The 27,199-nt window shown below is 38.7% G+C and overlaps 1 protein-coding gene and 1 long non-coding RNA gene across 2 annotated transcripts in view; one reads left to right on the top strand and one right to left on the bottom strand.

The window, feature by feature from the left end:
* The window catches only part of LOC311271816 (exostosin-1), a 288,114-nt gene that overhangs the window by 127,465 nt on the left and 133,450 nt on the right, over positions 1–27,199 (bottom strand). The gene's annotated exons all lie outside the window — the stretch shown is intronic.
* On the top strand, positions 1,693–2,887 carry LOC311271830. The gene is made up of 4 exons (XR_014624482.1): positions 1,693–1,779; positions 1,913–2,052; positions 2,277–2,295; positions 2,634–2,887. It is a non-coding gene; the product is annotated as an uncharacterized lncRNA (long non-coding RNA).

Here is a 27,199-nt window from a genome sequence, read left to right as displayed (position 1 = left end):
CAGAACTTAATGTACTAATAAAAATAATAACAGGGAAAGTTATCCTAATCTAACAGGAGGATGAGGGAGGTGTCGGTCAGTTTGTACACGTCCACACTCGAGATCTGCAACCTGAACCGATCCCTACGGAACCCCGCCCGACCTCTGGCTAGGGCTCGGACAGGCTTTGTTTTTAAATACATAATTAGGGCTCGGGTCAGGCCGGGTTCCATGCTTTATTTATGTATTTTAATTATTTTGGCTGCTCTAAAGTCTATGCTCCTTTGCGTAAGCACTGACCAAGTCTTTGTGACACGCACCCCCTCATCACTTCTGAGATGGTAATTAAGCTGCTTGCAGTTAAACACGCAAAAAAAGCACACACACCTCCCTGTCCAATTAACAACCCTTTTTGACTGCATAGGTAAAAAAAAAAAAAAAAAAAAAAAAAAAATTATAATAAACCGAGGAGGAGTGCTGCTGTGCATCCCTCTGTGTGTGCGTGATTCTCAGTCCAGGGATCAGGCGAAACGGCTCCTGACGGTTTCCTTTGGAGAGTTCATGACTACATCTTTTAGTTTTGTTGTTTAAATGTGCCATGATGTGTGTTACAATACATTACTGTATTCATGGAAATATTCAAAATAACTGAAAGCAGTCTCTCAAATCATAAAGTCGGAGTGTACGCACAGTGTGAATAATGCACACTGTCTGAATAGTGCACTCTTTAAATAGCGGGAAACAGACTGCGCTTTTGACCTCAGACCAGCTTTTTGTTGGTCTTAGGTTGCTGCTGCCTCAAGAGAGCAATCCTCCATCAGTGCGCCTGACCACACCTCACTTTAAGACCAACACGCCCAGGGGTGCACAGATCAGGCGTGGGCATCAAACGTTGCATTACAGTCAAGCTTATTGTCGGGTCGGGCCTACAATCCATGCCGGTTTGAAAAGAACAAGCAACATTAAAACACATGCTGGGGCTTTAAAGTTGTTTACTGGTGTGTTTTTGTGTTGTGTGGCAGGCTGCTGTTGTCTGGCTGTTAGTCAGTGTCACTGTCTGCCTGTCACATATCTCTGATGTTACTGCTTCATGCAAATAGACTGAGAACCTCCCACAACTCCCCACCCCATATTTTATCTAGGTTACTTAATCATGTGTAGTCTGAGATGTTTTAGGTCAGTTTTAACAAAAGTACCAAACTATATTTTTGACTCTCTCTGTTGATAATTTGACTCATTGTTTCAAATCTAATGTTTTCTTTGTTCTTTCTCTAACTTGGTATAGAAGAGTGCAAAGAACCTCACCTACAGTGGACTACCATCAGTCTCAGTATGATAATGACCGCTTTCTTTTTGAAGATTTGGTTTGAGACATCATAAATTGTCTTTTTAAATCATATAAACAGTTACGGAACAGAACTTCTAAATAATAAATAACTTCCTTTCTCAGCAAAGACATCATGAATGTTTTTTTTTATAATATAAACAGCTACGGGACAAAACTTTAGTGGTCACATTTTGTGAGGCCATAGAGAAGTAGTGTTGCGTAACTTTGTGTTACCGTGAGAACAGCAAAATGTCTCATCATTACAAAGTGAGATTAGATCAACATCATGCCATCCATTTGCAGAACTTGGCATTGCAAAATACAATGACAATACAGAATGACTAGACAAGATAATCCATCCTCTTTATTATAAGAGACGGGTAACTCACAACTGCTCTGCAAAGACGTCCACATCACCTCTAGATCTCACTGTGCTCACTTTGCTGTCTGTGACACAATCAAGCTGTGGAAAGGTGAGAAGTCAAATTTAATCCTCATGTCACTTTATTATATGCAAAGTCTTTTAGATGAGATGTGATGAGCTTTGACACTGGTGAATGAAGGCAGTGAATGATTGTGCTGTGGCCACTGTGATGAGTTTTTCAGGATGAAGTGTGTTATGATCTGTCTGGTGTTGACGCTGGTCGTCCTCATGGCTGAACCCGGGGAGTGTGGTTCTCAACCTGTCGTGTACAAACTTGAATGTAAGGGAAGACCTCCGGTCTGTGTCCAATCGCCAGTAGGAGGTAAATCACAAGTTTTCATACATACTGAGCTGACAACAAATCACCCTTAACTGTACTAACTTACTACATACAACTCACTTAGTTCTGTGTTTAGCAAAAATATTTTACTTAGTCCTAGGCATTTCAGCAAATTAAGCATAGAGAGCATCATTAATGTGATAAATAATAAAGATTTATAAATATGTTAATATACTAATCTAGTTTTTGTCTTTTTGTCCCTTTAGCACTCAACAGACTGAGACGGTATGTACTACTAGAATTCTTTTTTTTTTAAATCTAAAGACTTGTGAAATGCCTCAAAACTAACAAACACAGTAAGCATCAGTATGAACCAGATCCCAAGTTGACGTCTTCAAGTACCTTATTTTGTCAAAACCCATTTAAATTTATGATGATATAACAGAGAGTAAAGAAGCAGGTGGACACATTTCAGGAGCCGGAATCAGTGAATTTCTTTCATTTTTACATAAAATTATTGCAAAAGTTATTCAATTATTAAAATATTTGTCAATTATCTTTCTGTTGCTCGACATCTGTTGATTAATCATCGACTAATCGTTTTGTCTCTGTTTTTTGCCCAGTTTGGAAAGGTCCCAAGATGAAGCGGAGTACGATAGAGCAGAGCAATACTTTCAGGACTGAGTCTGTTCTTGATTTTGAAGATATAGTTTGAGCTATATCTTTGTGCTTTGCAAAGCAAGAAATAATTGGCTGAGTAAACATGAAGCTCATGAAATGTAGTAACTTTAGTCACAGCTCTAACTGATGTTGTAAAATGTAAAATTGCTTGATAGTGAAAACTATCCTGCTGAATAAAGCTGCATTACAAAATACAGTCTCTGTTTCGTGGTATTATTAAAGTGAATACATGCTTGTTATTTTATTGCCGATGGTAATCAATAACATTGTTTTTTATTAAGGCAGAGGTAAATGTTCATATTAAGTAGATCTGAAGAATTTGTGTGTTGGTGTGATCAGTTTATAAAATGAACACTCTTCATATTACCAAAATGTATTTACAATTTATTTACAAAATGCATTTAGTGACCACATCTAACAAAATCCTTCAAGTCTTCTGTCATTCATTCTCACATCAATAAACACTGTATTTATGCAGCACATTTTTCAATTGCTACAGTAACACACTGTTTTCAAAACTGTTAAAAACACATCCAAAACAGCATGATGGCAGATGTGTATTCTTCAGTGACAGTATTGAGGTATCTAGAATATCTTTGCGCATGGTGATTGTTTCTTTTTTAATGATAATTGCAGCCATGGAGTATAATTCACGCTGCAGTAATACTACTACCACTTAATTATAAAACTGCAGCACATCTGTCAATTAAGTAATATCTCTCTCTATTGTTTTAACTTCTTTTTTCTTTTTTGTTGCTGTTGTAGCACTTTGAGATTTTTTGTTAAATATAAAGTGCGTTACAAATAAAATGTACTATTATTATTATTAATTATTCATATTTTTTCCACTGTACATTCTATAAATTGAAAATGAGTCAGATTTGTGTATTTGCTCAAAAATGACTGGCCTGAATTATAAAAAAAAAACATTGGAACTCATGATGTGTGTTGTATGCATGTCAATTATTGTGATGCAGATTTTGTACTGCCTACTGTTACAGTAGTATTTGAAAGTTGTTGCACTACGATTGACTATTTGATCCTCTTGGATAGAAATCCTGCTCGTGTTTTGAAAGAATGATTTCACAGAGTCAAGTTTAGTCTTGTTTTGACAGAGTTGTATGTAAAATAAGTTAGAAATCTATAGCTGGTATTTGCTGTAATGAAACAAAATGTGGTTTTGAACAGAAAATGAAATATTGCATGTCGGGGTGTTGCTGTGTTAATAGTTTAGAAAAAGTAACCTATCTTAAATCAAAGGCTTGTTAACAAAAAATGTATGAATCGTCAAACTTCAATGATAAAAGTTGATCACTTCTGTAGCATTGCCTGTTTGTATTTTTAGCTCAGTGTGTTATGAGTGACAGTGTATGCTGTCTGAGTGAGGATTGGTGCAGGTGTTATGGCTGAACGAGCTTATTTTGACATTCACATGTATGAAGTGTTTTGTTGCTCTGAGTCTGTTCTGGAGGTGAGATTTACTGTTGGGCCAAGATGCATGTTGGTCATGCAGACTGGAAGAAGAGTTTTGATCAAGTGGTTTCAGTATTGACCGATGCTTGTTAGCAATTGAAAATAGCTGTCCTTCAATAGAATAACATCTGTACTAGAACTCCAAAGACAATGTGGTCACTGTCCTTCAATTCTTTCATCATTTTTCTTTGTCAATTTTCAAGCAAAAATATTTGATGGTTCCAGTTTCTCAAATCTGTTAAAGTCAACGTATGTATGTGTACTTGTGATTTACAAACTGCATTCTCAGTGATAATACAGAGTATGTCGAGGACAGGTTGAGAAAGACACTGCCCGGGTTCAGCCATGAGGATGACCATCAACACCACAGAGATTATAACACACTTCATCCTGAAAAACACATCAGTGGCCACATCCAGAATCATTCACTACCTTCATTCACCAGTGTCAAAGCTCATCACATCTCATCCCAAAGACTCAAGCAAAGTGACATCTAGAGGTGATCAATCATGAGTTACCTGTCTCTATGTTTTTATTAATTTTTCAACCCAAGTGTCTTATCTACTCATTCTGTATTTGTCATTCTATTTTGCAATGCTAAATTCTGCACATAGCCGATAAGATGTTCACTAATCTCATTGTCTAATTGTACTTCCTCAAAGACATGAGTAAGTGATTCTGTCAAAGTTATTTTCGTCTGTGTGGGGTAGATGTCCGAAAAACTGAACAAAATGTTTTATAAACAGCAAAATGGTGAAATAATCAAATACTCAGCTGCTAATGTTGCTGCTGTTTTAGGAGATCATCAGGGGTCAGCTCAGGGTCCTCACTGACTGTCACAGTACTATCAGCATGTAATGTGTTCAAAAATGGGTTTTAACTAGAGCTGCTAGTGATGTTGTCAAGACGACCTAAAACAAGAACAAGTCATGACCAAGACCAGAGTGTATCAAGATCAAGACAAGACCAAAACTTCAAGGGGTTGAGACCCAGTCAAGACCAAGACCAAGACCAGTCCTAGTCTCTTCTTAAACTGTAAAATATCCTGCCTCTGTTAAATATTTGATAACCACAATCGAGGGATCATTGCAAAAAAAATGTGTGTATGTCAGCCGATATATCAATATCGGAATTCTTTACTATCATCATATTAGCATTTGGCGCAAAAATTGTGTATAGGTTGAATTCAAATATACACTGCTTAAAAAAATTAAGAGATCACTTAATCATCACAGTATACAGTTTTTTTCGATTGCTAAGACGCATTGGTCGAAACTGAAGCGACATGTTCAAAACTCTTAACATAGTCTGCATTTCCATCTTGCAGCTCAGCTCAACAGTTAATCTCATGCCCAAAAGTGTGTCTCACCAACAAAACACTTTATACTTGTCTCAAGAGAAGCTCATTCAACAAAACACTAGCACATTGTCTCACTTTGGAAACACACACAATCACTCTTAACAAACGGAACGACAAAATACTAACAACAAAGAACATTACATCAAATACATCTTATATTTCAAGTTTGAATGATTTTTGTCAGGTAAATCAGTATTTTATATAGGATCTTTTGCACTTTAATGGTTCTAAATTATTTTATATGCTGTAATATATTGCAACAACACTGAATCAGGAATGCAGAGATTTATTCAAGAACATTTGTGCTTTTGCATAAGTACTTCAGGACCATACAAAAGATAAAGATTACATCAACAGAATAATGCAGAATCTCAGAATTCCAGGGGTAGAATACAAATTACAGTAAGAGATAAAACTAAACTCCTTCCTCTCCTGGCTGCTCTTCTCTCTCTACCAACTTCACCCGCTGCTCTTTGATCCATACTTGCACAGGAAAAAGAATCAGAAGCCCCTCCTTTTGTATATGCTTTCTAATGAGGCCAAACGCAGATCACCTGAATCAGTTTTCAGCTGAAAACTACCATCAGCTGTTTGGAATTGCATCTTCGTTTTATTTATTTTTACTGTCAATAATTTGATATCTTTTTCAATAGATTTCAATGTGGCTGCAGCAGAAATTCCCCGTGTTTTTTCCCCCTATCATTCTGTTTTGAGTGTGTTTTTAACTGTTTGGAACAAAGTGTGTTAGCATTTGCAAAAATGTGCTGTTAAAGCATAGTGTTTTGCAGGTGTGAACTAGTGAATGAGAAAAGACTTCATCCATTTCGGTGACTGTGGTCACTGAATGCACTTCGTCTGAAAGCAATGAAAAGTGAGACACAGTTTAGCCCACATGCATTTCTGTTTTGCAGACTGTGTTAAGAGTTTTGAACATGTCGCTTCAGTTTCGACCAATGCGTCTTAGCAATCGAAAAAAACTGTAATACCAAGTCAGTTCAACTTCAGGGAAATCAATCTGTCCCTTTAGGAAGCACACGTGATTGTGAATCAGTTTCACCTGCTTTGGTGCAAATAAAAGTGACAACAGGTGCAATGAAGAAGCAAAAGCAAGTGTAGGAGATACACTACTAATAAATGTAATTTATTAATCACTTGCAATTAATTAATTAATTAATTAATTAATTAATTCCATTTTAACCTCTTCTAGCTCTGCCTCTTTCTCCATCTGTTCAAGATGGGATTCCTTAACTTGGTCCCTGGTTTCTTTTAGTGCCTGTTGCATGTCTTGGAGACATTTCCTTTCACTTTCTCTGGCCTTGTCCCAGACTTTGAGCTTAATTTCTAGATCCTTGTTTTTCTTTGTTGCTTCTTCAAGGTCTTTGTCAGTATCTCTAAGATGTTTAGTTACTTCTCTAAGTTGATATTCTGTTTTATCAAGCTCTTGCCCTTGGGCGTGAAGGATTTGTTTGAGCTCTGAGTTTCCTTCCTTCAGTTTGGCCTGTTCCTTCTCTTGTGCTTTAACCTGAGACTCAAATTGGTTAATGCGGTCTTCTGCCTTAGTTAAGGACTCCATTATCTCCTCAAGTTGCTTTTTAGGGGTTTTGTGGTTGTTTTTTTTATATTGTTGTTTTTTATACTAACACAGACATTATCCCATGTAGCTCACTAGGGTCGGTTTTCTGGATTTCCTCTGCATAACCTGGTAGAAACTCTATAGTAAGATCCAATATTACTGAATCTAGATTGTCTGAGGGATCCACTAAATTTACGGAGTTGGATTCATCAGTCCCTGCCATTGTTCTAGTTTGTTTGTTTTTTGTTTTTTTCAAAAATTTGTATTTACTTTGTTTTATTTATCTACTTATTTTATTGTACATTTTGAATTCGAATTGATTTTCGATTAGAGATAGAGTTGGCTTGGTAAATTAACTCAAACTTGTGTGAAATTCAAAAACAAGCAGGCGTTTGGATTTCGAAGGACCTGACAGCTAATGTGTTAATAACAAAGGCCAAAGTATTTGATCTAAATGTGAATTCTAGTCAAAAATACTTGGATGTGTAGTTAACAACTTAATTCTTTGATTTTGCATGTGTGTATCTTATATCAAAATCAAATTTCAAGTAGTACTAAAAAATTTTAATTGAATTTGGATTAAAGTTATCAAATGTATATTTTACAACTTAATTATTTGATCTGCATGAATAATGAGACCCATTAATTCACTGTAGTAGGCACTGCAGTATCACAGGTTTCCAGTAATACAATTTAGCAAATCGATGTGTGGGATTTGGCTCTGTCTAAAATTTCAGTCTGTTAAAGCTGAAAGACCAAATTCACTTAACCAAGTCAGCCAGCAGAGTGTGCTATTTATCAGCCACCAGGGACTGTTTAAAAAAAATCAATTTTAACTGAGTTGGCTAGCAGAGGGCGCTATTACATTTTTTAAAATTTTAACAAAGTCAGTCAGCAGAGGTATCGCAGACTTTAAAAAGTTTTAACAGAGTCGGCCACCAGGGGCGCTGTCTCAAAATTGAATTTTAACAAGGCTACAGTAAGAGGAGTCTAGAGGAGGGACTTTTTAGCCCCGCCCACTGATATACCCCCCTTGTTTATCAGGTTTGGCTCAGTGATGGTTTGGGCTCTGAAGGGTTCACTTCTCAGCAGACAAACTTACAGCAGTGGAGTTCACTGGTCACACACAGCAAATCCTGCCGCTTTTATGTTTAGCACAGCCAGTTTTTTTCCAGCTCTTCAGAAAACATTCAACCAGCAACTAGCATTGCATTCATTTACTTGTGTTTTCACAATTTGAACTGATAGAGGTTTTCTGCCCTCCTTTAAACAGTCAAATATACTGTCCTATGAACAAGATTGAGAGAACAATCTTGATACTACACGGCATAGAACAAATAAAAGCCTCTCACTGTTTACACAGCTGTTTTCTGTTTAGGTAGCTAATCTTAATCAGAATAACACGAGGGTCTGAGCAAGTTGCAAATATCTCTGGAACATCGCAGCAAATACTCACTTTACTCAGGATGATTCTCTAGGCTTTGGCACGGTGCAACAGCTTAGGATTCATCAAAACTAGTTATTTTTAAAAGTGTACAACAACACTTATGCATGCAAATACAGACCCTTTCCAAAAAATTTGAATATTATGGAAAAGTTTATTTATTTCCATAATTCCATTCAAAAAGTTAAACTTTCATAGATTATAGATTCAGGGCCCACAATTTAAACGATTTCAAGCATTTATTTGTTTATTTGTACATAATTTGGGCTTCCAGCTCATAAAACCCACGAAAACAGGAATTCAAAAAATTTGGCAGAGATTCAAGAATCTGGCAGAGATCCAGTAAGAGTGGAATGAGGCGGGAGTCACAGCTTCAAAAACCACCACATTCAGACGCATCCGGGAGATGGGCTACAACTGTCGGGTTCCTCGGGTCAAGCCACTTCTGAGCCTGAGCCAACGTAGGAAGCGTCTCAACCGGGCCAAGGAGAAGAAGGACTGGACTGTTGGCCAGTGGTCCAAGGTCCTCTTTTCCGATGAAAGTAAAGTGTGCCTTTCATTCGGGAATCAAGGTCCAATGGTTTGGAGGAAGACGGGTGAGGAACAGAACCCAAGCTGCTTGAGGTCCAGTGTGAAATATCCACAGTCAGTCATGATTTGGGGTGCAATGTCCGGTGCAGGTGTAAACTCTGCTTTCTTAAATCCAAGGTCACCGCAACAGTCTACCAAAATGTTTGAGAGGACTTCATGATTCCTTCTGCTGAGGATCTGTATGGAGATGCAGATTTCATGTTCCAGCAGTACCTGGCCCCTGCCCATACCGCCAGAAGCACCAAAACCTGGTTTGATGCCCATGCCATCACAGTGCTTGACTAGCCAGCCAACGCGCCGGACCTAAACCCCATTGAGAATCTATGGGGTATTATCAAGAGGAAAATGAGGGGCACCAGACCCAAAAACAAAGAAGAGCTGACAGCAAGCATCAAGGAAATCTGGGCTTCCATAACTCCCAGGCAATGCCACAGGCTGATTGCCTCAATGCCACGACGGTATATATCGAGGCAGTGATTAAGGCAAAGGGATTCCCAACCAAGTATTGAAGATTGACATATCATTTTGAAAGTACCATATTTTGATTGATTTGATGTGATCCTAATTTTTCTTTTTTTCCTGCAAAAACTGAGAAGTAAATGGTGATTTTTCTTCACAGTATTCTAATTTTTTGAATTCCTGTTTTCGTGGGTTTTATGAGCTGGAATATTATATAAATATATATATATATATATAAATATTTGAAATCGTTTAAATTGTGAGCCCTGAATCTATAATCTATGAAAGTTTAACTTTTTGAATGGAATTATGGAAATAAATAAGCTTTTCCATGATATTCTAATTTTTTGGAAAGGGTCTATATATTCGAATGTTTAAAAAAACGGAGACTCGATTGTGAAAATTAATATTCGACTGTGGGGAAAAAAAACACATCGGCGGATGCTTTGCGAGTGGGCGCACTGCATGATGGGTCAGGGACAGGTCACTTGCACAGCGTCACTCACTGCTGAAAGTGAGACGCGACAAAAACCGTGGCAGATGCAGATGGCAGAGAGAAAAACGAATCGGCAGAAAGTTCAGAGCCCAACTCGGCAGCAGAGAGAGTGGTTTGGACTCTAAGCAACCTAAAAAGCCCCGTTTGGAAATACTTTGGATTTTGGTCAGTAGACGGCAAAAATGCGGAGCCTCGAGATAAAGTTGTATGCAAGCTGTGTAAGCAACAGTTAGCTTACCATTCCACCACTAGCAATATGAGGGGAGTTTGCGCATAGAGAGAGAGAGGGGCGAGCGAGAGAGAAGTCTACAGTCTTAAAAGCTTTACGGTATAGGCCATTAGTTCATTTACTTATTTTGAAATGTGTAGGTATGTTTTCAAAGACATGTTAAAACTAAAATAAAAATATCTATACAAGTAGTTATGTCTCATTGTATTAGTTTGTCCTCCTGTTATTGACATAATGCGCAAATCTAGATATTTGAATGGTTCGGACCTATGTGTTTTTTTAGAGGGAATATTCAAACGTCATTTTGGAGCAATTTTGACAGCCCTAGTGTATTTATTGTGTTCGTGTTATGGGATCCCAGAGAAACGCAATCTTTTTGCTGCACTTCTTTTGTAGGTACAGCTTAATGACAATAAAGCTTTAATTTATTGATTCATTGATTGATTTTGTGATAATGCAGAGCCCTATGTCAGAGGCAACATTTTTGTTTAGTAAAAATCCCAACAAATGTCACATCATGATTTTAAAAACATACAAGCAGTTAGACTGAATGACAATTTCAATCACAGTATCAACATAAGAACTCATACTGATGAATTTGATATTGCTGAGATTGCTTTATATAAACTAACATTTTAATACAAAATGAATTCCCCCTGACAGAATAATGTACATGCCTCATGTTTGTACGTGACTGTACTGACAACGCAAGATGTTTCTTAAGAAAGGAGGTAATTCATCAGTTTCATCAGCAAAAGGAGAACAAACAAGTTATTTAGAACTCGGGGATGAAAAGGTCAACTTCCTCTTTGTAAACTTACAAGAAGTATAGAGTATATAGGTTAAAGGTCAAGTCTTGTAACATAACAGTACATTCAAGTTGATCACTTGTTCACATTCCGACCCACAACTACTCACTAAATTATTACATGAGTACTCAGTACTCACTGATAGGACCACATCCATCTTTGACCTCTGCTTCATTTTGTTCTCATCCAACCACCTGTCAAGTTTCATGACTGCATCCTACACAGTAACAACAATAACAGCTGCACCAGAGTAGAAGGGGGTGACAGGAACTGAGTTACACTGGCCCGCAACTTAAAACAAACAAAGACCCCTGGTGGAAAGGGAGGGGAACTAGCCCCATTCCTACTTTTTATAACTCTAATTTCTGCAGCATGCTAGGATGACAGCCATCTTTAAAGTCGTACTTATTTGATCTCAAATATACACCGTTAAAGTTTTGTACTGAATCTTACAGAGTTGTGATGCTATCACCTTCACAACAATCTGTCCACAGACAGACAGACAGACAAATGAACACCTGGCAAAATACTCAGAAATTGATCATGTGAAATTTCCTGGGACAAAACGTGTCTCCAGAACACATTTTTCCATGATGACACCATGGATAGGACAACAAAATGTTTTATTGCAGATCACGATACACAACACAAATCGTAGATAGTGGTGAATCTTGATAATTGGGATAATTGTAAAAAGAGATAATTGTGAAATATCCTCACAACTTGAAAAAGCTGGGTTAGGGTTAGGGTTATAGATATACAGTCCTGTGTTGGTGTCCTAATTTATTTTGATTGCCTAAACCTGTCACCATGGCTGACGGCCCGACCTGCACAATGTTTCCCCCACAAAAACAAGAAACAAAACAACACGAACAAATACTATGGAGTCCAAACTAGATAAACATCAGGGAGGTGAGGTTACCACCATTTATTTGTACAGAGGGACCCTTATGATTCATAATGACTTATTAAAGATTCTTCTCTCACACACACACACGCACACACACACACATACACACACACACAGATAGAAACGAATATAGTTTGTTAAAAATGACCTACGACATCAGACTACACACATCTACTTAACCTAGATAAAATGTGGGGTGGAGGGTTGTGAGAGCCAGACAACAGAAGCCTGCCACACAAAACAAAAACACACCAGTGCACAACTTTAAAGCCCCAGCATGTGTAATGTTGCTTGTTCATTTCAAACCAGCAAGAACGTGTACAAACTGACTGACACCTCCCTCATCCTCTTGTTCTGTTAGGATAACTTTCCCTGTTATCATTTTTATTAGTACATTAAGTTCTGGACACATCATAGAACTCCTGTCATAGTTCTGCCCAACTTTCACCTGACTGAGTGTAGTCTGATATTTAGGTCAGTTTCAACAAAAGTACCACATTATATTGTTGACTCTCTCTGTTGATAATTTGACTCATTGTTTCAAATCTAAGGTTTTCTTTGTCCCTTCTCAGACTTAGTATAGAAGAGTGCAAAGAGCCTCACCTACAGTGGACTACCATCAGTCTCAGTAATTTGCTTGATAGTGAAAACTATCCTGGTGAATAAAAAGCTGCAATACAAAAAAGCAGTCTCTGTTTTCTGCCTGTTATTTTACGTACATGGGTCAGAACTTTTAGTGGTAACATTTTGTGAGGCCATACAGCCGGGGGATAAGTAGTGTTGTTAACTTTGTGTGCCCATGTAAACAGTAAAATGTCCAGTCATTAGAAACTGAGATCAGATCAAAATTTCTTCATCCATATGCAGAACTTGGCATTGCAAAATACAATGACAATACAGAATGACTGGATAAGATTATTCCATCTCCATCCTTATAAAAAGACGGGTAATTCACAACTGCTCAGCAAAGACGTCCACGTCACCTCTAGATCTCACTGTGCTCACTTTGCTGTCTGTGACACAATCAAGCTGTGGAAAGGTGAGAAGTCAAATGTAATCCTCATGTCACTTTATTATATAAAAGGTCTAGATGATTAGATGAGATGTGATGAGCTTTGACGCTGAACAATGAAGGCAGTGAATGATTCTGGATGTGGCCACTGTGATGTGTTTTTCAGGATGAAGTGTCTTATGATCTTTCTGGTGTTGACGCTGGTCGTCCTCATGGCTGAACCCGGAGAGTGTCGCTCAATGCCTGTGCCTTGTCGTGGGCCATACTGCGACATGCCATGGGGATTGAAGGAAGAAAGAGGTAAATCACTAGTGTTCATACTGAGTTGACTTTAACAGATACACCTCAGATTTACACAAACAGCAGGCTACTTTAGTCTGTGATCAATGAATCACACTTGACTGTACTAACTTACTACATACAACTTCACTTAGTTCTGTGCTTAGCTAAAATCTTTTTAGTCCTGGTATCTCAGCTAATAAACCTAAAGCTAAGTACAGACAACATCATTAATGTTCTGATTTCAAAGATTTTCAAATATGATAAGAATATACTGTTTATTTATGTCTTCATACTAATGTCATTTTCATCTTTTTGTCTCATTAGCGCTCAACATCGCTAAACGGTAAGTACTTCTGAGTTATTTCTGTTGATTTCAAACACACAAATAAAAACAATCTAAAGACTTTTTGAAATGCCTCAAAAAAATCAAACAAAGTAAGCATCAATATGAACCAGATCCCAAGTTGACATCTTTAAATCCCTTTATTTTGTCGAACCCATTTAAATTCAAGATTATATAATAGAGAGTAAAGAAGCAAGTGGACACATTTCAGAAGGTGGAATCAGTGAATTTCTGTCATTGTAGCTTGAATATTATTGCAGAAGTCATTCAATTATTAAAATATTTGTTGATTAATATTCTGTTGATAATTTGACTAACTGATTCCTTTTTATTCTTCCCCAGTGGAGTTTGGAGGCATGGATGATGATAAATTGAAGCTGTACTATCAAGACTGAGTCTGTTCTTGATTTTGAAAATATGGTTTGAGCTATATCTTTGTGCTTTGCAAAACAAGAAATAATTGGCTGAGTAAACATGAAGCTCTTGAGATGTAGTGACTTTAGTCACAGCTCTAATTGATGTTGAAAAATGTAAAATTGCTTGATAGTGAAAACTATCCTGCTGAATAAAGCTGCATTACAAAAGACAATCTCTGTTTTGTGGTATTATTTAAGTGAATACATGCTTGTTATTTTATTGGTGATGATAATCAAGAAAGTTGTTTACTATTAAGTCAGAGGTAAATTTTTATATCAAGTAGATCTGAAAAATGTGTGTGTTGGTGTGATAAGTTTATAAAATGAACACTCTTCATATTTCTTTCTGTTTCTGAATGTACTTGTTTCTCTGTAACAAAAAAAAAGGAACACTTTAGAAATTATTCAATTCTGGCATTTTCTCCATCAGTAGATTAATCATTTGGTCTATAAAACATCAGGAAAACAGTGAACATTTTGATTTTATAAGAACCCAAGATGATCGTGACAATTTTTGTTGATTGCTTTCATGCATTGTTCAACACTGAATTTTCACACAAAATGCATTCAACGACCACATCTTACAAAATCCATCAAGACTTCTGTCATTCATTCTCAAACATCTACAAACACTGTATTTATGCAGCACATTTTTGCTAACACACTGTTTTCAAAACTGTTACAGTAGTATTTGAAAGTTGTTGCACTATGATTGACTATTTGATCCTCTTGGATAGAAATCATGCTCGTGTTTTGAAAGAATGATTTCATAGAGTCAAGTTTAGTCTTGTTTTGACAGAGTTGTATGTAAACTAAGTTTTGTTGCATTTTGAAATCTATAGCTGGTATTTGCTGTAATGAAACAAAATGTGGTTTTGAACAGAAAATGAATTATGTCATGACAGGGTGTTGCTGTGTTAAAAGTTTAGAAAAAGTAACCTATCTTAAATCAAAGGCTTGTTAACAAAAACTGTATGAATCGTCAAACTTGATCTAAAAAAACTAAAACTAAAAGTTGATCACTTCTGTAGCACTACCTGTTGTTTGTATGTTTAGCTCAGTGTTTTATGAGTGACAATGTATGCTGTCTGAGTGAGGATTGGTGCAGGTGTCATGGCTGAACGAGCTTATTTTGACATTCACATGTATGAAGTGTTTTGTTGCTCCGAGTCTGTTCTGGAGGTGAGATTTACTGTTGGGCCAAGATGCATGTTGGTCATGCAGACTGGAAGAAGAGTTTTGATCAAGTGGTTTCAGTATTGACCGATGCTTGTTAGCAATTGAAAATAGCTGTCCTTCAATAGAATAACATCTGCACTAGAACTCCAAAGATAATGTGGTTACTGTCCTTCAATTTATTTATCATTATTTTCTGTCAATTTTCAAGCAAAAATATTTGATGGGTCCAGCTTCTCAAATCTGTTAAAGTAAACTCAGCATGTATGTGTACTTGTGATCTACCGACTGCATTCTCAGTGATAATATGGAGCAAGTCGAGGACAGGTTGAGAAAGACACTCCCCGGGTTCAGCCATGAGGATGACAATCAACACCACAGAGGTTATAACACACTTCATCCTGAAAAACACATCACAGTGGCCACATCCAGAATCATTCACTACCTTCATTCACCAGTGTCAAAGCTCATCACACTCCATCCCAAGGTCTTTGCACCTATTAAAGTAACATCTGGATCAAATTTTGCTTCTCACCTTTCCACAGATTGATTGTTAGAACAAAAAAACTGGTGTCACACAGCAAAGGGAGCAAAGGGACATCTAGAGATGATGTGGATTGCCAAGCAGTCATGAGTTACCTGTCTCTTTATGTTTTTTTTGTTTTTTAAACTTATCTACTCATTTTTTAGTTGTCATTGTATTTTGCAATGTCAAGTTCTGCACATAGACGATAAGATGTTCACCAATCTCATTGTCTAATCGTACTTCCTCAAAGACATGAGTAAGTGATTCTGCCAACGATATTTTCATCTGTTACAGCAAAATGGTGAAATGATCAAATACTCAGTAGTGAGCGGCTAATGTTGCTGCTTTTTAGGGAGGTCATCAGGGGTCATCTCAGGGTCCTCACAGACTGTCACAGTACTATCAGCATGTAATGTGTTCAAAAATGGGTTTTAACGAGAGCTGCCAGTGTTGTTGTCAAGATGACCCAAAACAAGAACAAGTCATGACCAAGACCAGAGTGTATCAAGATCAAGACAAGATCAAGACTTCAAGGGGTTGAGACCCAGTCAAGACCAAGACCAAGACCAGTCTGAGTCCCACAATGCATGACACACACTAAACTGTGGAACCTGGAAACCATAGGCACTCCTAAAATTGATCTGAAAGATCCACATTATCATGAAAACACCCACAGAAGACAAATCTTGATTTATCTTCATTCACTTCTTCGCAAATATATTCGAGCCTGACCGACATAATATCAGCTGAGACTGACCCATCACAGATGCGTATATTGGTATCAGTGCATATGTTTTCTGATATCAGCCGATATGAAACATTTTGGTTTTAATGCAGAAATGATGCTTGTGGTGATTCAGGATACTAAAATTTCCAGTGAAGTTTACTGTTTCAGCGAATTAATGTCATTTTAGACAATAAAGTTTATTGTTAAACTGTAACATCTGTCACATATCTTAGTCACTAGTGTCTGACAACCACTTTTGAAGGATCATTGCAAAAAAATGTGCACATGTCGGCCAATATAACAATATCAGACGTCTTTGTCTTACTTATATCTGCATTGGTATTGGCCCCAAAAATCGCGTATCGGCTGTGTTCTAATATACAGTACTGTGCAAAAGTTTTAGGCAGGTGTTAAAAAATGCTGTAAACTAAGAATGCTTTCAAAAATGGAAGTGTTAAAAGTTTATTTTCAAAATATTACAAAATGCAAAGTGAGCGAACAAAAGAGAATCTAAATCAAATCAATATTTGGTGTGACCACCTTTTGCCTTTAAAACAGCATCAATTCTTCTAGGTACACAGTTTTTGAAGGAACTTGACTGGTAGGTTGTTCCAAACATCTTGGAGAACTAACCACGGATCTTTTGTGGATGTAGGCTTCCTCAAATCCTTCTATCTCTTCATGTTATTCCAGACAGACTCGATTATGTTAAGATTAGGGCTCTGTGAGGGCCATACCATCACTTCCAAGACTTCTTGTTCTTCTTTACGCTGAAGATAGTTCTTAATGACTTTGGCTGTATGTTTGGGGTCGTTGTCCTGCTGCAGAATAAATGGTCACCTTGTGATTTAAGTTTGTTTTTTGTTCTTCATCCTGCCTACCTCCTGAGAGTGTTTCTGCATTACGGCCCTTAATACTCTATTTTTGTAAAACGTAGCAACTTCTATACCATGTTTTACCATCCACCTAACACAATTTTTTGCAAACATTAGGTTTTAAAGGGGACATATTATTCAAAACTCACTTTTTCCTTGCTTTAGTATGTATATTTTCGTATCCGGAGTGCCTCCCCACCCCTTAAGCGTGATTTTCGACCACTAAGTCAATGTTTTGTGAACTACCAGAGTCAGGAATTGAGTCTCTAAACGAGCCATATGGATTTCACCCAGATTGTTACGTAACAGTCCGGGTGATTTGAATACTCCAGCCCTCGCGCTGGGTATCTCCTCCCACACTACAGCAGCAACCTGAATGAGGATCCGCCATTTTCTTGTTCTCGCTTCACTTGTACGCAACAGCCTGACCGCTACCATGTACAACCCGAAAGCCAAGCACTGCTGCTCTGTCGTTGGATGCACAGATCCTCATGTTTTGCTACATCACCTCCCTACCAAAGAGGATATCAGAGCTAAGTGGCTACATTTCATTTATCAGGGAAACGTCCCAGCTTCAGTGAGCAAAAGCGTTATGGTCTGTGCCAGTCACTTCACGCCGGACTGTTTCAGCAACCAGGGTCGGTATAACGCTGGCAACAACACTGATGATGTAAGTATTTATTTAACAGTATAGTTTGTGTTACTTTGGCCGTTTAGCACACGAGCTAACGCTAACCGTCGATGTAAATATGAGGCTGAACTAACTTTACATGTGAAGTTATCAACGTTGAACACGCAGAGGAGACGGTATGAAATTGTCTCAGTTGTTAGTGGACGGTGAGCTCCTGTTCCGCCGTGAACACGCAGAGGAGATGGTATGAAATTGTCTCAGTTGTTAGTGGACGGTGAGCTACTGTTCCGCCGTGAACACGCAGAGGAGATGGTATGAAATTGTCTCAGTTGTTAGTGGACGGTGAGCTCCTGTTCCGCCGTGAACACGCAGAGGAGATGGTATGAAATCATCTCAGTTGTTAGTGGACGTTGAGCTCCTGTTCCGCTGTGAACACGCAGAGGGGATGGTATGAAATTGTCTCAGTCGTAAGTGGACGGTGAGCTACTGTTCCGCCGTGAACACCCAGAGGAGACGGTATGAAATGGTCTGTTATTCACGGCCAGTGAGCTACGTTGATTAATTAGCATGTTGTGCTAAAGGACAGTGTGTTAGATGCCCAGGAGCAACTTGGCAGTCGTACGACTTACTGTGTGTTGGTATGCACACAGCTAACGCTACAGCTAACTACGTGTAGCGTTAGCTGCTGGCATGAGAGACCAGACCTGAGAGTACCAAAACATTATCTGCAGTAAAGCAATCACTACTTTGTTTTGGAGCTGGAGACAGGGGTTACCTGCTACATGTCTGCTGTGCTACTATCAGTTATATGCAGGCATGGACACAGAAAAGTTGCGTCGCGCTGTGTATTGCTCGTTGTTGTTGGTTTCTTGTTTTTTTTTTCCAACTTTATTGAAAGTTGCTGTGCCTCGGTCACGCGATGCCGTCCTCACGTCTTCCGCCCGGCAGGAAGAGGTGGGCGGTGCACGCAGTAGCTCATTAGCATTAAAGGTAAAGGAACTCAAACCGGCCGCTTAGAGCAGGGCTGTGAAACTGGTGTGTAAACAACCCTGCTGTGCTCAATCCTTCGTTTTTTTCGACCAAAGCATGTTGCTAACATTCCATTTAGACACCAAGGACCCATGTCAACAAGCAGAAATGAGCATAATATGTCACCTTTAAAGGTATAGTTGGCAATCCTGTTCAGAAACACTTTTTGTTATACTGGGTGAAATGGTCTTTCCATCCTGAGAGTAGTCCATACATAATGTGTTCAGAAAAAGGAACGAAAAAAATCAGACCTCTGTGGCAGCTGCAGGCCTGTAAAAACTCTGACCAATCCCTGCCTCTCGGTCCGAGTTGAAAGAACCAATCAGATGCCTTCATGTCTCGTCCTGCCTACACCCACCCCCCCCTCCTCCCTCCCTGCGCGCACTCATCACGTGTCACCGTTGCCGGATATATTCAGCACACTGTATATGGAGTTAGCAGGAGACACACACTCCAGGTCAGAAGGTGGCGGTAATGCACACCTAACAGTTGTTTGCCAACAGCCATAAAACAACAGAAGAGGAAGAGTTAGCACAGTTAGCAAGAGAACGATGGCAGAGAAAATGCAGCTAAAGTAGCACTTCCAGAAGTGATGCAGAGGTTGCTGTCTTTCTGTTGGACAGGTAATTATTTGTTTTGCTTCGGGGGGATTTGTTATTTTCATGAAATATGTAACGTTAACCAACTTAGCTACGTTTGTAGCTTGTATTAGCCCAGTGCTAACGGCTCTCCTCTGCCCTGCTGACGGACTGTCTGATGCGCGTTCAAGTTTGTGGGGGCGGGGCTTTGGACGGAGCACTGACGGGAGAGGGAGAAGGGGATGGAGCTTAGATGAGGTGCCACTTTCAAATCTTGCTAGCTCTCCAACATTACCAACTATACCTTTAACTGCAGATTTTTTTTCCTCGTAAGTTGCCTAAGACACGACCAGTAAGCACATTACTGTTGATTGGTCCTGTAATGTTGTGGGACATTTCTCTTTTATTTGATGAGTGAAGGACCTGTTTAGCTGTCAGAGTGTGAACACCATCAGATCGACACGCCACCGCTCCACACCTCCGGCTTATCCATTCACACTAGGGGTGTCCTGATTTCTATTTTTTATCCAAATCGATCGAAATTATGTCAGGGTATCGAGTATCGAAGTCAAAGAGAGGATCGACGATCCCCCCCCCGGGGAGGTGTGCAAAGCTATGCAGTACGCACGCACACTACGCAAAGTTACGCACACGACGCAGCACATTGTAGCCGACGCTGCAAGTTAGCTAACCTGCAGATTATGACGCCATGGCAGCAAGTTCAGATAAAGGAGACGCGGCACCGGAGCTTGAAGCAGCTCCTGCTTCTCATAAATCACCAGTATGGAAGTATTTTGCATTCCCGGTGAGTTATGTCGACAACGTTCGCGTTGTCGACAAGAAGACCACAGTGTGTAAAATATGCTATGTGCGTGTACCATACCCGACCACGGGAAACACTACAAACATGGCAGCACACATTCGCCGGCATCACAAAGATGTAGATTTGACAACTGGGAAAACACCATCACTGGTCCAGCCAACTATTCCATCCTCGTTTGCAATAAAACTTCCACAGACCTCAGCTTGCGCAAAAGCTATAACTAACGCTATAGGGCTATTTATAGCAGCAGACCTGCAGCCTTATTCGGTGGTGGAAAACACTGGATTTAAACATTTAATTAGCGTACTTGAGCCACGCCACAGTATGCCCAGCAGGTCGCATCTTACAACAAAAGTGTTGCCCTCCATGTATGAAGACGTTAAAGAAAAAGTTTGGGGGGATCTGAGCAATGCAGAGTTAGTTGCCTTAACAACAGATGGCTGGACCTTAAGAGCAACTGAGAGTTACATCACCGTCACAGCGCACTTGGTCAAAAAAGATTGGGAGATTGAAAGTCCAGTCCTTCAAACTCACCCCATCTATGAAGCACACACAAGTGGTAATTTGGCAGAAGTGCTAAAGGAAGCGGTACTAGAATGGAAACTGGACAGACAAAATACAACCATCCCTGTGACCACAGATAATGCCAAAAACATTGTCAATGCCTCAAATGCAGCTGGACTGTCACCACATATAGGATGTTTTGCGCACACAGTGAACCTGGCATCCCACAAGGGGTTGGGAGTAAACCAGATTTCTCGTCTTTTGGGCAAAGTACGGAGGGTGGTCACCTTCTTTCACAAGAGCACGACTGCAGCAGCTGCCTTAAAGGCCAAACAAGAGATGCTCCAGCTTCCTCCTCACAAGCTGGTTCAAGATGTTACTAAAAGGTGGAACTCCAGCTATGACATGGTCACACGCTACTTGGAGCAACAAGCTGCTGTTTATTCTGCACTCACAGAGAAAGACGTTAAAAAGAGTGCCAAAGATCTCATCACACTCTCTGATCAAGATGTGACTGTTCTGGAAGATGTGGTTCAGGTTCTGAAGCCCATGAAAACAGTCACAACTCTACTGAGCTCAGCACAGCAGCCAACTGTGTCTATGGTCTTGCCACTCAAACACACCATTCTCACATCAATGAAACACAGTGACACGGATTCACAGATTGTGAAGGATGTTAAATCTGCTATAGCAACCAGAGAGGGAGGTATTCAGATTCCAGACTTCAAAAGTTCCTGAATGAGAGCACTGCCTTGGATCCTCAGTTCAAGTCTTTACCCCATCTGGATGACCCCTCTCGGAATGAGATCTTCAACAGTCTGGCAGAGAAAATCCTGCATAAGCATACCACACAGGTATGTGGCCAATTGAAATTAACATGATGAAATGTCAACTATTAATAATAATGCAAATCCATCTTATAGTTAAAACACAATGATAAATTCATATTCTGACAAGTAGTTATCTTTTATTAAATATATTCACATTTTGCATTTTAATATTTCATTAATTATAACAACATTCTGTTTGTTGTTGTTGTTGTTGTTGTCACACCTAAGTGTCACATGTGCCTTTTCATTACCTTAAACAGCTGTTTTGTGTGACCTTGTATTTTATAGACTCAGGCCTCAGGACAAGGGACCAGCCAAAACCCTGCGGAGGACCCAGAAACTGCAGCAACCAGTGAAGGCAGCCCCCCAGCGAAGAGCACAACACTCAGTGAATTGTGTGGTGATTTTTTCAGCGCAGCCCTCACTACATCATCAACACCAAAACCATGGTCTGATGTTGTCAAAGAGGAGATAGAGCTATACAAGATGGCTAAAGTCATTTCTGTGGATGTAAATCCACTGAAATGGTGGAAAGACAATGAGCATCAGTACCCAAATGTGTCCAAGCTCTCCAAACATTATCTTGCTGTGCAAGCAACAAGTGTTCTCCACAACAGGGGACATTGTGACCGCTCAAAGAGCAGCCCTTTCTCCAGAGAATGTGGACATTCTCATCTTCTTAAAGAAAAACTTGAAAATGTAAAAATAACCAGTTGTCTTATCTGGCCATAAATATGTAAATAGTTAATAGTTTGATAACTCAAAGAGCATCTCTCTCTCCAGATAGGATAACAACATATCTTTGTTAAAGAAAAAAACTTGAAAGAAGAATGTAAAAATGACAGTTGTCATTCTCAGGGGACAAAAAAGTCCAAACTACTTATTTTTTTATGTTCAACTGTTACTAATTGTTCCATGACTGGACATGACTGTTATATTTTTTATTTATTTATTTATTTTGTTGCACATTGTCATTTTAAAAGTAGTGCACACTGCTGTAACCAAAAAGAGTCACTAGATGGCAGCCAGGCACCCTCTGTGACCTCATTTTTGTTATTATTATTGTTACGTTTGTTTTTGTTGTTTTCCACTTGACTGAGAACAAGATTGTTACCTTCATATTGTAAATAAATCATTTAAATTTGACCATTAGTGCCTAATGTGATACATTATGGAAATTGCATCACTTGATGTAGCCCATCTTTTGATATAAGATTTACTGTACACAATTTGATGATTAAAACCAATGATCGTAGACTAGACTAGTCTGAAAATGGCATAGGCCTCTGTACTGTAAAAAGAAAAAAAATCGAGAATCGAATCAAATCGTGACCCTAAAATCGAAAATCAAATCGAAACGAGGATTTGGAGAATCGTGACACCCCTAATTCACACAGATGCCGGCTCGCCTCTGATACTACCTCCAGAGGCGCATCAGAGCCACAGTGAAACTGTGCACCCTCTCCACATCTGTAACTTTCACACAGACGACAATGTGGAGAATCAGCGCGTGATTTACGCATTCAAAGGACAGTGTGGATGGGGCTACAGACTCACAGACTCACACTGTTCACTCAGAAGTTCTGTTTGTCCCTTCTCTAACTTGGTATAGAAGAGTGAAAAGAGCCTCACCTACAGTGGACTACGATCAGTCTCAGTATGATAATGACGGCTCTGTTGAGTGACCAGTGTTCTTTTTGGAGATATTGTTTGAGCTATATCTTTGTCCTTTGCAAAGCAAGAAATAATTGGATGAGATGTACGTTGTGAATTTAGTCATGGCTCCCATTGATTTTGAAAAATGTAAAATTGCTTGATTTTTATATATATCCTGCTGAATGAAACGATGGAATACAAAAAAGCAGTCTCTGTTTTCTGCCTGTTATTTTAAGTACATGGGACAGAACTTTTAGTGGTCACATTTTGTGAGGCCATACAGCCGGGGGATGATAAGTAGTGTTGTGTAACTTTGTGTGCCCATGTAAAACAGTGAAATGTCCAGTTATTAGAAACTGAGATCAGATCAAAATTTCTTCATCCATATGCAGAACTTGGCATTGCAAAATACAATGACAATACAGAATGACTGGATAAGATTATTCCATCTCCATCCTTATGAAAAGACGGGTAACTCATGACTGCTCGGCAAAGACGTCCATGTCACCTCTAGATCTCAGTGTGCTCACTTTGCTGTCTGTGACACAATCGAGCTGTGGAAAGGTGAGAAGTCAAATTTGATCCTCATGTTACTTTAATAGATTAAAAGTCTTTTAGATGAGATGTGATGTGATGAGCTTTGACGCTGAACATTGAAGGCAGTGAATGATGCTGGATGTGGCCACTGTGGCGTGTTTTTCAGGATAAAGTGTGTTATGATGAGAAGTCAAAGTTAATCCTAACGGTACTTTATTATGTGCAAAGTCTTTTAGATGAGATGTGATTATCTGTGAGGCTGAACAATGAAGGCAGTGAATGATTCTGGATGTGGCCACTGATGTGTTTTTCAGGATGAAGTGTGTTATGATCTTTCTGGTGTTGACGCTGGTCGTCTTCATGGCTGAACCCGGGGAGTGTGATTCTGAACCTTTCACTGTCAAAAAGGTCTGTCGCACAACTGTCTGTACGGGAACCGGTTTGGGAAGGCGCTGTTCCATTATGGAATCACAGGCAGAAAGAGGTAAATCACAAGTATACATACATACCGAGTTGACTTTAACAGATTGACTATTTCAGCCTGTGATCAACAAATCACACTTGACTACTAACTCACTACATATAACTTCAGTCAGATCTGTGTTTAGCTAGTCCTGGTATCTCAGCTAATAAACCAAATACTAAGTACAGAGAGCATCATAAATATTCTAATTGCAAACATTGCCAAATATGATGAAAATATACTAAAGTTTACTTATTTCATTTTCATCTTGTCATCCCTTTAGATGAAAAAGGAGCAAGAGGGTAAGTATTACTAAGTTATTTCTGTTGATTTCGACCAGACAAATCAAAAAAATCTTAAGACTTTGTGAAATGCCTCTAAACTATCAAACATAGCAAGAATCAGTATGAACCTGATCCCAAGTTGATCCCAAATAGCTTATTTTGTCAAAACCCATTTAAATTCATGATGATATAACAGAGAGTAAAGAAGCAAGTGGACAAATTTAAGAAGCTGGAATCAGTGAATTTCTGTCATTTTTGCTTGAAAGATTATTGCAAAAGTTATTCAATTATTGAAATATTCGTCAATTAACATTCTGTTGAACGACCTCTGTTGATAATTTCACTAATCGTTTCGCCTCTATTTTCCCCGCTTTTCTGACTTGGTATGCCAACAGAGTGGGAACATCCCAGGATGAAGTAGAGTACGATAAATGGAAGCAATACTATCAAGACTGAGTCTGTTCTTGATTTTGAAGATATGGTTTGAGCTATATCTTTGTGCTCTGCAAAGCAAGAAATAATTGGATGAGTAACATGGAGCTCTTGAGATGTAGTGACTTTAGTCACAGCTCTAATTGATGTTGAAAAATGTAAAATTGCTTGATAGTGAAAACTATCCTGCTGAATAAAGCTGCAATACAAAAGACAATCTCTGTTTTGTGGTATTATTTAAGTGAATACATGCTTGTTATTTTATTGGTGATGATAATCAAGAAACTTGTTTATTATTAAGTCAGAGGTAAATTTGCGATGAAAATTATATTTTTTTTAAGAACCCAAGATGATCATGACAGTTTTTGTTGATTGCTTTCATGCATTGTTCATCACTGAAGTCACATTGTCAAAATTCTTCACAGTCAGTGAAAGAGAAGTCTATGTGGACAAAACTGAATTTTCACACAAAATGCATTTAACGACCACATCTTACAAAATCCATCAAGACTTCTGTCATTCATTCTCCAACATCTACAAACACTGTATTTATGCAGCACATTTTTGCTAACACACTGTTTTCAAAACTGTTACAGTAGTATTTGAAAGTTGTTGCACTATGACTATTTGATCCTCTTGGATAGAAATCATGCTCGTGTTTTAAAAGAATGATTTCATAGAGTCAAGTTTAGTCTTGTTTTGACAGAGTTGTATGTAAACTAAGTTTTGTTGCATTTTGAAATCTATAGCTGGTATTTGCTGTAATGAAACAAAATGTGGTTTTGAACAGAAAATGAATTATGTAATGTCAGGGTGTTGCTGTGTTAATAGTTTAGAAAAAGTAACCTATCTTAAATCAAAGGCTTGTTAAAAAAAACTGTATGAATCGTCAAACTTGATCTAAAAAAACTAAAACTAAAAGTTGATCACTTCTGTAGCACTGCCTGTTGTTTGTATTTTTAGCTCATTGTGTTATGAGTGACAATGTATGCTGTCTGAGTGAGGATTGGTGCAGGTGTTATGGCTGAACGAGCTTATTTTGACATTAACATGTATGAAGTTGTAGGAACACATGCCTGCTGCCTCTGACTCTTGGCTGCTGAGGCTCTGTTTTCTTTATTATTAACTCTTTTCATCTGGATGAAGGCTATTCACAGGAAGAAGGCGCCTTCCCGTCTGCCACCTTATCTCCTGGCAGAGAGGACAGTGTTTTCTCTCGCCATAAAGCCTTCAGATGAGGACACCTTTAATTAATTTACGACCTAAAACTCCTATTTTGAACTTTCTTTCCCCTCCAAACAGAAAAAGTCTTCTCTCACAGGTCAGTCTGAGTGAGCATGGAGCCACCTACTCTCTCCACATCAGGAGTGACAGGAACTGTTTGGTGATCAGAATGTGTTAATACCAATGCCTTTACAATTGCAAATTAGGTAACACGTCTGATGGCTCTCTCTCTCCTTCTGTCTCTCTCTCTTTCTCTCTAATTTCTAATCCACACATTAAAGGCTGAAAGGACACTGGAAACCTTTCTCAGCTGTTATTGTGAGACTCCCTTGTCTGTAATTTACGACACATCTGACTTCACTATCTGTGAGACATTCCACCCAAATGGTCTCGGTATTTCTCCAGATTTCAGACCATTTCTAATTAACCATTAAGTCAGGATCTCACCCTCTTAATCCTAACAAATTTAGAGTTAGTAAAAGAAGTTCATAAAACTGATCTTTTTCCCGTTTCTCTGTGATGAAATTTGTCTGAAATCAAGTTTAATGTTTAAATGTGTCTTGTGTTTGGTGGAACCACAGCGCCTCCTGATGGTGAGTCTTGGTACAGTTGGACGAGCTGTTTAAGAAATATTCTGTTTAATATGTTTCTTGATTACCAGTAAAAGTCTCTGATATGTCCGACCTTATTCAGTGGAAGTGAATTCAGTTTAAGTTATCTTGTCTTAAGTAACCACGGAAGATTTGCCCGGCCAGCAGTCATCCTTTAGTTATTTTATTCAAGTAATTGAATTAATTCACGAATCAGAGCTTAAAG

Source organism: Pagrus pagrus (assembly GCF_965226575.1).
Source record: "Pagrus pagrus genome assembly, chromosome: 16".
Lineage (NCBI taxonomy): Eukaryota > Metazoa > Chordata > Actinopteri > Spariformes > Sparidae > Pagrus > Pagrus pagrus.
Note: the sequence above shows the minus strand (reverse complement) of the source record. Positions and strands in the feature narration are given on the sequence as shown.